This window comes from Zea mays, chromosome 9 (genome assembly GCF_902167145.1).
Source record: "Zea mays cultivar B73 chromosome 9, Zm-B73-REFERENCE-NAM-5.0, whole genome shotgun sequence".
NCBI classification, from domain to species: Eukaryota; Viridiplantae; Streptophyta; class Magnoliopsida; order Poales; family Poaceae; genus Zea; species Zea mays.
Window position 1 is genome coordinate 48,957,187 of NC_050104.1, and position 12,763 is coordinate 48,969,949.

Sequence of the window (12,763 nt, forward strand, 5' to 3'; positions counted from 1 at the left end):
TTCTTTTATTTCATCAGGAATTTATTATTAATAATAAGCCAAGTTTTAATATTTATCCCAAAGTTATCAACCCATGAGTCATTTCCTCCTCGAGGAACATCATTGCCAAAATTATAAGCAATTCATAACCATAACTAAAACCATATTATCTCTAATCAAAGAGGATCCCAAGGCCACTCTGAGAGCACCTAGAGGGGGGGGGGGGGGTGAATAGGTGATCCTGTAAAATTCAATAACTAATAGCCACAAAACTTGGTTAAGTGTTAGAATGATAAAACCAAGTGGCTATGGATCAAGTTCTTGTGAGTCACAATAATCACACAGAAAAGCAATCACAAGAGACACGCGAGTTATCCCGTGGTTCGGCCAAGTAAAACACTTGCCTACTTCCACGTTGTGGCGTCCCAATGGACGAGGGTTGCAGTCAACCCCTTTCAAGTGATCCAATGATCAACTTGAATACCACGGTGTTCTTCTTTCTTATACTTTCTCCCGTTTGTGAGGAATTTCCACAACTTGGAGCCTCTCGCCCTTACAATTGATGATCACAAAGAAGTACGGAAGTAAGGAAGGGAAGAGCAACACACACAAGACTCAAAACCAGAGCACAATCACGCACACAAGCCACAACTTGAGCTCAAAACACAACTCAAGGAGTTCTCTACTCAATTGGAGCTCAAGTCACTATCTCAAAGAATCGATTGCGCGAAAATGGAGTCTTGGTGCTTAGGAATGATCAAAGAATGTTTGGGTGACTCCTCCATGCGCCTAGGGGTCCATTTTATAGCCCCAAGGCAGCTAGGAGCCGTTGGAGGCATTCTTGTAAGGCCAAAGTTGCCTTCTGTCGGGTGGCGCACCGGACAGTTCGGTGTGCCACCGGACAGCCACTGTTCATGTCCGGTGCACGATTTCCTTCCATTCCTAGCGCAGCCGACCGTTGCAACTTCGGGCTGGTTGGCGCACCGGACACTGTCCGGTGCACACCGGAAGTCCGGTGCCCCCAACCGATCGTTGGTGCGGGCCACACGTCGCCCACGGATTTGGCGGCCGACCGTTGCGCTGGCGACTGTTGGCTTACCGGATAGTCTGGTGCACCACCGGACGGTCTGGTGAATTATAGCCGTACACCGCCGAAGTTTTCCCGAGAGCGGCCAGTTCACCGGAAGCCAGTCTGGCACACCGGACACTGTCCGGTGCACCCAGACCGAGCAGTAGTTGGCTGTACACATCCAACTCTTTTCCAATCCGTTTTCTTCTGTTTCTATCACTTAGATACAATACATTAGTACCCAAATAAATGTACTAAGTCTTAGAAACATACCTTCTTGTTGATTTGCACTTCATTCATCATTTGGCATATAATAACCCACTTAATATGTGTTGGACACTTAATCACCAAAATATACTAGAAATGGCCCAAGGGCACATTCCCCTTTCAATCTCCCCCTTTTTGGTGATTTATGCCAACACATCAAAAAGCAACAATTAGAAGTGCAACATCAATGCAATTGAGAACAAAAATAGTCTTTGACAAGATTTGACATATTTGGATCGTTCTTTGCCACCACTTGGTTTGTTTTTGCAAATTAAATTCATTTTCCTATCTCTAAGTCAAACACATTTGTTTGGGCACAAAGAGAGATAATCCGAGAGTAAAAATGATTAAGAGCCAAAAACTCTCCCTTTTTCCCATAATCAAACATTCTCCCCACAAGAGACCAAATTTTGTATTTTGACAAATCAAAAGTTCTAACTCCACTATTTTCAAAATTTCACAAGTGGTAGCTGATCCATTTGCTTTGGCCTTATTTTCTCCCCCTTTGGCATTAAGCACCAAAACGGGATCATTCGTGGCCCTTTAACCCCATTGCCTTACCAAGATTATCAATTAAGAGCCAAAAGGCAATAAGAGCTTAAGAATGAACTTGGAGGTTTGTACACTAATACCGGAGTGCAGTGGAAGTCTTTGCATGGTCCAAGTTCACCTTTTCCTTTCAATTCGCCTTTGAGACTACATCAAGTAAACTGAGAGCACCTAGAGGGGGGGTGAATAGGTGATCCTGTGAAACTTAAACTTATAGCCACAAAAACTTGTTAGCACAATAATCGCCAAGTGGCTAGAGAGGAGTCTCAACAAGACACAATACCACAAGAGATCAAACACAGAGATGACACAGTGATTTATCCCGTGGTTCAGCCAAGACCAACGCTTGCCTACTCCACGTTGTGGCGTCCCAACGGACGAGGGTTGCAATCAACCCCTCTCAAGCGGTCTAAAGACCAACTTGAATACCACGGTGTTTTGCTTTGCCTTTCAATATCCCGTTTGCGAGGAATCTCCACAACTTGGAGCCTCTCGCCCTTACACTTGAGATTCACAAAGAAATACAGAGTAAGGGAGGAACTAGCAACGCACACAAGACTCAAAATCAGAGCAACAACACGCACACAAGTCGCAACAAGAGCTCGCAACACCACTCAATGAGTTCACAACTCAACAAGAGCTCTAGATGCTATCACAATGAACCAAATGCGCGGAATCGAGGTCTTGGTGCTTAGAGATGTTGTAGGAATGCTTGGTGTCCTCCTCCATGCGCCTAGGGGTCCCTTTTATAGCCCCAAGGCAGCTAGGAGCCGTTGAGAGCAAATCTGGAAGGCCAATCTTGCCTTCTGTCGTCGGGTGCACCGGACAGTCCGGTGCACACCGGACACTGTCCGATGCCCGATTTCCTTCCTAAAATGGCGCGGCCGACCGTTGCAGATCTGGGAGCCGTTGGCGCACCGGACATGTCCGGTGCACACCGGACAGTCCGGTGCCCCCTTCCGACCGTTGGCCTGGCCACGTGTCGCGCGCAGATTCCGCGGCCGACCGTTGGCCCGGCCGACCGGTTGCTCACCGAACAGTCCGGTGCACACCGGACAGTCCGGTGAATTTTAGCCGTACGCCGTCGACGAATTCCCGAGAGCGGCCACTTCACGCCGAGTCAGCCTGGCGCACCGGACACTGTCCGGTGCACCACCGGACAGTCCGGTGTGCCAGACTGAGCTGAGTCAGCCAAGCCTTTTTCACCTCTTTTCTTTTCTTCTTCTTTCTGTTTCTAACACTTAGACAAGTATATTAGTACACAAAACCAATGTACTAAGGCTTAGAAACATACCTTTACGCTTGATTTGCACTTTGTCCATCCATGAGCATAAATTTACATTTAAGCACTTGTGTTGGCACTCAATCACCAAAATACTTAGAAATGGCCCAAGGGCACATTTCCCTTTCAATCTCCCCCTTTTTGGTGATTTATGCCAACACAACATAAAGCAACTAGAACAAGTGCAATATTACTTCAAATAAAACTCAAATTTATTTTGATTCAATTTTGGCATATATGGATCATCCTTTGCCACCACTTGGTTTGTTTTTGCAAATCAACCTCAAATTTCTATCTCTAAGTCAAACACACATGTTAAGGCATAAAGAGAGTCATTCCAAGAGTATTTGATTCAAGATTTCAAAAACTCCCCCTTTTTCCCATAATCAACATTTCTCCCCACAAGAAGCCAACTTTTGACAAGAGAGACAATAAAAGAGTTTTGACAAAACAAAAAAACTCTATTCTACTATTTTCAAAATCTCTCAAGTGGTAGCTGATCCATATATCGCTTTGGCCTTTATTTTCTCCCCCTTTGGCATCAAACACCAAAACGGGATCAATCTTGGCCCTTTAATCCCATTGCCTCACCAAAATCTTCAATTAGGAGCAAATAGGCAATAAGAGTTAAAAGATGAACTTGGAAAAGTTACTCTTTTCATCGGAGTGCAGTGGAAGTCTTGCATGGTCCAAGTCCACCTTTTCCCTTTCAATTCTCCTTCGAGACTAAATCAAGCAAACTCAAGCATATGGTTAGTCTCAAAGGGTCAGGTTGTAACACAACTCCCCCTGAATATGTGCATCACTTACACAAGGACTTGTGAGGTCTAGGGAATGTTTGTACAACTTGAGCACCACAATAAGCAACAAAATGCAGAATGAACATGATCAAAGGCATAAACACATGTATGCTATAATTCAATCCAAGTTCCGCGAATCTAAGACATTTAGCTCACTACGCAGCCTGCAAAAGGTCTTCTCATCTAGAGGCTTGGTAAAGATATCGGCTAGCTGGTTCTCGGTGCTAACATGAAACACTTCGATATCTCCCTTTTGCTGGTGGTCTCTCAGAAAGTGATGCCGGATGTCAATGTGCTTTGTGCGGCTGTGTTCAACAGGATTTTCCGCCATGCGGATAGCACTCTCATTGTCACATAGGAGTGGGACTTTGCTCAGATTGTAGCCAAAGTCCCGGAGGGTTTGCCTCATCCAAAGTAGTTGCGCACAACACTGTCCTGCGGCAACGTACTCGGCCTCAGCGGTGGATAGGGCAACGGAAGTTTGTTTCTTTGAGTTCCACGACACCAGGGACCTTCCTAAGAATTGGCACGTCCCCGATGTACTCTTCCTATCGACCTTACATCCAGCATAGTCGGAATCTGAATATCCAATCAAGTCAAAGTTCGACCCCTTTGGATACCAGATCCCGAAGCAAGGCGTAGCAACTAAATATCTAAGAATCCGCTTCACGACCACTAAGTGACACTCCTTAGGATCGGATTAAAATCTAGCACACATGCATACGCTAAGCATAATATCCGGTCTACTAGCACATAACTAAAGCAAAGAACCTATCATGGACCGGTATGCTTTTTGATCAACGGACTTACCACCTTTGTTGAGGTCGGTGTGTCCGTCGGTTCCCATCGGCGTCTTTGCGGGCTTGGCGTCCTTCATCCCAAACCGCTTCAGCAAATCTTGCGTGTACTTCGTTTGGGAGATGAAGGTGCCGTCCTTGAGTTGCTTCACTTGGAACCCAAGGAAGTAGTTCAACTCGCCCATCATCGACATCTCGAATTTCTGCGTCATAACCCTGCTAAACTCTTCACAAGACTTTTGGTTAGTAGAACCAAATATTATGTCATCGACATAAATTTGGCACACAAAAAGATCACCGTCACAAGTCTTAGTGAAAAGAGTTGGATCGGCTTTCCCAACCTTGAAGGCATTAGCAATTAAGAAATCTCTAAGGCATTCATACCATGCTCTTGGGGCTTGCTTAAGTCCATAGAGCGCCTTAGAGAGCTTACACACGTGGTTGGGGTATCGTTCATCCTCGAAGCCAGGGGGTTGCTCCACGTACACCTCTTCCTTGATTGGCCCATTGAGGAAAGCGCTCTTCACATCCATTTGGTACAACCTGAAAGAATGGTGAGCGACATATGCTAGCAAGATACGAATTGATTCTAGCCTAGCCACAGGAGCAAATGTCTCCTCAAAGTCCAAACCTGCGACTTGGGCATAACCTTTTGCCACAAGTCGAGCCTTGTTCCTCGTCACCACCCCGTGCTCGTCCTGTTTGTTGCGGAACACCCACTTGGTTCCCACAACATTTTGCTTGGGACGAGGCACCAGTGTCCAAACTTCATTGCGCTTGAAGTTGTTGAGTTCCTCCTGCATGGCCAATACCCAATCCGGATCTAGCAAGGCCTCCTCTACCCTGAAAGGCTCAATAGAAGAGACAAAGGAGTAATGCTCACAAAAATTAACTAATTGAGATCGAGTAGTTACTCCCTTGCTAATGTCACCCAAAATTTGGTCGACGGGATGATCTCTTTGAATCACCGCTCGAACTTGGGTTGAAGGTGCCGGTTGCGCTTCTTCCTCCATCACATGATCATCTTGTGCTCCCCCTTGATCACACGCCTCCTTTTGATGAACCTGTTCATCGTCTTGAGTTGGGGGATGCACCGTTGTTGAGGAAGAAGGTTGATCTCGTTCATCTTGTTCCTGTGGCCGCACTTCTCCAATCGCCATGGTTCGTATAGCGGCCGTCGGAACATCTTCTTCATCTACATCATCACAATCAACAACTTGCTCTCGGTTAGAAGCTCATATGAAGTCTTCTTGAGGAGGCGGTGAAGGTAAACCCTGTTGATGGCGTGGCAAGCCGTGTTCACAGCTTCCGACCAAAACCGCTCGGGGGTCTTGAATTCTCCAAGCATCGTCCTCGCTATATCGATTAGCGTCCTGTTCTTCCTCTCTACCACACCATTTTGCTGTGGTGTGTATGGAGCGGAGAACTCGTGCTTGATCCCTTCCTCCTCAAGGAACTCCTCCACTTGAAGATTCTTGAATTCGGACCCGTTGTCGCTCCTTATCTTCTTCACCTTGAGCTCAAACTCATTTTGAGCTCTCTTGAGGAAGCGCTTCAGGGTCCCTTGGGTTTCAGACTTATCCTGCAAAAAGAACACCTAGGTGAAGCGGGAAAAGTCATCAACAATAACTAAACCATACTTACTTCCTCCTATGCTCAGATAGGCGACGGGTCCGAAGAGGTCCATATGCAGCAGCTCCAGAGGTCTTGAGGTGGTCATCACATTCTTGCTGTGATGTGCTCCTCCTACTTGTTTACCTGCTTGACAAGCTGCACAAGGTCTATCTTTTTCGAATTGCACGTTAGTCAAACCTATCACGTGTTCTCCCTTTAGAAGCTTGTGAAGGTTCTTCATCCCCACATGTGCTAAGCGGCGATGCCACAGCCAGCCCATGCTAGTCTTAGCTATTAAGCATGCATCTAGACCGGCCTCTTCTTTTGCAAAATCAACTAAATAAAGTTTGCCGTCTACTACACCCTTAAAAGCTAGTGAACCATCACTTCTTCTAAAGACAGACACATCTACATTTGTAAATAGACAGTTATATCCCATATTGCATAATTGACTAACCGATAGCAAATTATATCCAAGAGACTCTACTAAAAACACATTAGAGATAGAGTGCTCATTAGAAATTGCAATTTTACCTAACCCTTTTACCTTGCCTTGATTCCCATCACCGAATATAATTGAATCTTGGGAATCCTTATTCTCGACGTAGGAGGTGAACATCTTCTTCTCCCCCGTCATATGGTTTGTGCATCCGCTGTCGATGATCCAGCTTGAACCCCCGGATGCATAAACCTGCAAGGCAAATTTAGGCTTGGGACTTAGGTACCCAACTCTTGTTGGGTCCTACAAGGTTAGTCACAATTGTCTTAGGGACCCAAATGCAAGTTTTATCTCCCTTGCATTTTGCCCCTAATTTCCTAGCAATCACCTTTCTATCCTTTCTACAAATTGCAAAGGAAGCACTCAAAGCATGATATATTGTAGAAGGTTCATTAACTTTCCTAGGAACATTAGCGACATTTCTCCTAGGTATATTATGAACAACATTTCTCCTACCAATATTTCTATCAGGCACATAGAAAGAACTAGAGGCAAACATGTCATGAGAATCAAAATCATCATAAGCATTGTAACTCCTATAAGCATTTCTAGTTTGTCTCTTATCATGGTACATAAAAGCATGGTTCTTTTTAGCACTGCTTGCCATAGGGGCCTTCCCTTTCTCCTTGGCAGAGATGGGAGCCTTATGGCTTGTTAAGTTCTTGGCTTCCCTCTTGAAGCCAAGTCCATCCTTAATTGAGGGGTGTCTACCAATCGTGTAGGCATCCCTTGCAAATTTTAGCTTATCGAAATCATTCTTGCTAGTCTTAAGTTGAGCATTGAGACTAGCCAATTCATCATTAAGTTTGGAAATTGAGACTAGGTGTTCACTACAAGCATCAATGTCAAAATCTTTACACCTAGTACAAATTATAACATGTTCTACACAAGAATTAGATTTATTTGCTACTTCTAATTTAGCATTTAAATCATTGTTAACACCTTGTAAAGTAGAAATGGTTTCATGACAAGTAGATAATTCACCAGAGAGCATTTCATTCCTTTTAATTTCTAGAGCAAGAGAATTTTGTGCACTAACAAATTTATCATGCTCCTCATATAAAAGATCCTCTTGTTTTTCTAGTAATCTATTCTTGTCATTGAAGGCATCAATCAACTCATTGATCTTATTAATTTTAGATCTATCTAATCCCTTGAATAAGCATGAGTAATCTATCTCATCATCATCACTAGACTCATCCTCACTTGAAGAAGCATAAGTACTAGTATCGTGAGTGCTTACTTTCTTCTCCCTTGCCATGAGGCAAGTGTGACGCTCGTTGGGGAAGAGGGATGACTTGTTGAAGGCGGTGGCGGCGAGTCCTTCATTGTCGGAGTCGGAGGAGGAGCAATCCGAATCCCACTCCTTTCCGATATGTGCCTCGCCCTTGGCCTTCTTGTAATGCTTCTTCTTCTCCCTTTTGTTCCCCTTTTCCTGGTCACTTTCATTATTGGGACAATTAGCAATGAAATGACCAATCTTACCACATTTGAAACACGAGCGCTTCTCCTTTGTCTTGGTCTTGCTTGGCTGTCCCTTGCGTCCTTTAAGCGCCGTCTTGAAGCGCTTAATAATGAGGGCCATCTCCTCATTATTTAGCCCGGCCGCCTCAACTTGCGCCACCTTGCTCGGTAGCGCCTCCTTGCTCCTCGTTGCCTTGAGAGCAATGGGTTGAGGCTCATGAATAGGACCGTTCAACGCGTCGTCCACATATCTTGCCTCCTTGATCATCATTCGCCCGCTTACGAACTTCCCCAGAACTTCTTCGGGCGACATCTTGGTGTACCTAGGATTTTCACGAATATTGTTCACCAAATGAGGATCAAGAACGGTAAAGGACCTTAGCATTAGACGGACGACGTCATGATCCGTCCATCGCGTGCTTCCGTAGCTCCTTATCTTGTTGATAAGGGTCTTGAGCCGATTGTATGTTTGAGTTGGCTCCTCGCCCCTTATCATTGCGAACCGTCCAAGCTCGCCCTCCACCAACTCCATCTTGGTGAGCAAGGTGACATCATTCCCCTCATGAGAGATCTTGAGGGTGTCCCAGATCTGCTTGGCATTGTCCAAGCCGCTCACCTTATGGTACTCGTCCCTGCACAAAGAGGCTAGCAACACAGTAGTAGCTTGTGCATTTTTATGAATCTGTTCATTAATAAACATGGGACTATCCGTACTATCAAAGTGCATTCCACTTTCTACAATCTCCCATATGCTAGGATGGAGAGAGAACAAGTGACTACGCATTTTGTGACTCCAAAATCCGTAGTCCTCTCCATCAAAATGAGGAGGTTTACCAAGTGGAATAGATAATAAATGAGCATTAGTACTTTGAGGAATACGAGAGTAATCAAAAGAAAAGTTCGAATTGACCGGTTTCTTTCTCTCGTATTCGTTGTGGTCGTCGTCCTTTTGGGAGGAAGTAGACTCATCGCTGTCGTAGTAGACGATCTCCTTGATGCGTCTTGTCTTCTTCTTCTTCCCATCTTTGCGTCTGTGGCCCGATCCCGAGTCGTTGGACTTGTCATCCCTTGGCTCGTTGACGAAGGACTCCTTCTCCTTGTCGTTGATCACGATTCCCTTCCCTTTAGGATCCATCTCTTCGGGCGGTTAGTCCCTTTGTGAAGAGAACGGCTCCGATACCAATTGAGAGCACCTAGAGGGGGGGGTGAATAGGTGATCCTGTGAAACTTAAACTTATAGCCACAAAAACTTGTTAGCACAATAATCGCCAAGTGGCTAGAGAGGAGTCTCAACAAGACACAATACCACAAGAGATCAAACACAGAGATGACACAGTGATTTATCCCGTGGTTCGGCCAAGACCAACGCTTGCCTACTCCACGTTGTGGCGTCCCAATGGACGAGGGTTGCAATCAACCCCTCTCAAGCGGTCTAAAGACCAACTTGAATACCACGGTGTTTTGCTTTGCCTTTCAATATCCCGTTTGCGAGGAATCTCCACAACTTGGAGCCTCTCGCCCTTACACTTGAGATTCACAAAGAAATACGGAGTAAGGGAGGAACTAGCAACGCACACAAGACTCAAAATCAGAGCAACAGCACGCACACAAGTCGCAACAAGAGCTCGCAACACCACTCAATGAGTTCACAACTCAACAAGAGCTCTAGATGCTATCACAATGAACCAAATGCGCGGAATCGAGGTCTTGGTGCTTAGAGATGTTGTAGGAATGCTTGGTGTCCTCCTCCATGCGCCTAGGGGTCCCTTTTATAGCCCCAAGGCAGCTAGGAGCCGTTGAGAGCAAATCTGGAAGGCCAATCTTGCCTTCTGTCGTCGGGTGCACCGGACAGTCCGGTGCACACCGGACACTGTCCGGTGCCCGATTTCCTTCCTAAAATGGCGCGGCCGACCGTTGCAGATCTGGGAGCCGTTGGCGCACCGGACATGTCCGGTGCACACCGGACAGTCCGGTGCCCCCTTCCGACCGTTGGCCCGGCCACGTGTCGCGCGCAGATTCCGCGGCCGACCGTTGGCCCGGCCGACCGTTGGCTCACCGGACAGTCCGGTGCACACCGGACAGTCCGGTGAATTTTAGCCGTACGCCGTCGGCGAATTCCCGAGAGCGGCCACTTCACGCCGAGTCAGCCTGGCGCACCGGACACTGTCCGGTGCACCACCGGACAGTCCGGTGTGCCAGACTGAGCTGAGTCAGCCAAGCCTTTTTCACCTCTTTTCTTTTCTTCTTCTTTCTGTTTCTAACACTTAGACAAGTATATTAGTACACAAAACCAATGTACTAAGGCTTAGAAACATACCTTTACGCTTGATTTGCACTTTGTCCATCCATGAGCATAAATTTACATTTAAGCACTTGTGTTGGCACTCAATCACCAAAATACTTAGAAATGGCCCAAGGGCACATTTCCCTTTCATAAACTCAAGCACAAATGTTAGTCTCAAAGGGTCAAGTTGTAGCACTTCTCCCCCTCAATATGTGCACTATTCACACATGGACTTGTGAGGTCCGGGGATCCCTTGCACAACTTGAGCACCATACATAAACAACAAATCTCATAAATGCATAAATTAACTTGATCAAAGGCATAAAACACATGTATGCTATAAATCAATCCAAGTTACGCGAATCTAAGACATTTAGCTCACTACGCAGCCTGCAAAAGGTTTTCTCATCTAAAGGCTTGGTAAAGATATCGGCTAGTTGGTTCTCGGTGCTAATATAGAACACTTCGATATCTCCCTTTTGCTGGTGGTCTCTCAAAAAGTGATGCCGGATGTCTATGTGCTTAGTGTGGCTGTGTTCAACAGGATTATCCGCCATGCGGATTGCACTCTCATTGTCACATAGGAGTGGGACTTTGCTCAGATTGTAGCCAAAGTCCCGGAGGGTTTGCCTCATCCAAAGTAGTTGCGCGCAACACTATCCTGCGGCAACATACTCGGACTCAGCGGTGGATAGGGCAACGGAGGTTTGTTTCTTAGAACTCCAAGACACCAGGGACCTTTCTAGGAATTGGCACGTCCCTGATGTACTCTTCCTATCAACCTTGTGAAAGGGAAATAGGCTTACACCTTTTCCTATATGAATTTTGGTGGTTGAATTTCCCAACACAAATTAATTGGACTAACTAGTTTGCTCTAGATTATGAGTTCTACAGGTGCTAAAGGTTCAACACAAACTGAAAGGGAATTAGGCTTACACCTATTTCCTAAATGATTTTGGTGGTTGAATTGCCCAACACAAATAATTGGACTAACTAGTTTGCTCTAGTGTACAAGTTATACAGGTGCCAAAGGTTCACATTTAGCCAATAAAAAGACTAAGTATGGGGTTCAACAAAGAGAGCAAGGGATAACCGAAGGCACCTCTGGTCTGGCGCACCGGACTGTCCGGTGCACCACCGGACAATGTCAGGTGCACCACCGGACAATGTCCGGTGCACCAGGGGACTTCACGCTGAACTCCTCACCTTCGGGAAAATCCAGAGGCGCTCCGCTATAATTCACCGGACTGTCCGGTGCCCCAGGGAAGAGCGGCTCTGGAACTCGCCAGCCTCGGGAAATTGCTCCGCTATAATTCACCGGACTGTCCGGTGTATACCGGACTGTCCGGTGAACCAGCAGAGCAACGACTACTTCGCGCCAACGGTCACCTGCAGGCGCATTTAATGCGCGCCAGAAACGCGCAGAAGTCAGGCACACGCGAGACGGTGCACCGGACAATCTACAGTACTTGTCCGGTGTACACCGGACAGCCAGGCGGGCCCAGAAGTCAGAAGCTCCAACGGTCGGAACACAACGGCCTGGTGACGTGGCTGGTCCTTGTGGGAACTTTGTGTTCCAAGTGATTGAGAAGAAAAACTCACTCGGTCCGAGGGACTGTTTGAGAGAGGGAAAGGGTTGAAAGAGACCCAGTCTTTGTGACCACCTCAACGGGGAGTAGGTTTGTGAGAACCTAACCTCGGTAAAACAAATCCACGTGTCTCACTTCTTATTCGCTTGCGATTTGTTTTGCACCCTCTCTCGCAGAGTCAATTATATTTCTAACGCTAACCCGACTTGTAGTTGTGATTATATTTGAGAATTTCAGTTTCGCCCTATTCACCCCCCCTCTAGGCGACTTTCAATTGGTATCAGAGGCAGGTGCTTCATTAGAGCCTAACCGCTCGAAGTGATGTCGGGAGATCACGCCAAGAAGGAGATGGAGACCGACGAAAATCCCACTACAAGCAACGAGAAAGCCCTATCGGGAGAGTCCCGCAACAAGGAGAAGAGGAAGGAAAAGAAGAAGGAGAAGAAGACTTCTTCCCACAAGTCGCATCGGAGTGGCGACAAAATAAAGAAGATGAGGAAGGTGGTCTACTACGAGACCGACACTTCATCACCTTCTACCTCCGGCTCCGACGCGCCCTCCATAACTTCT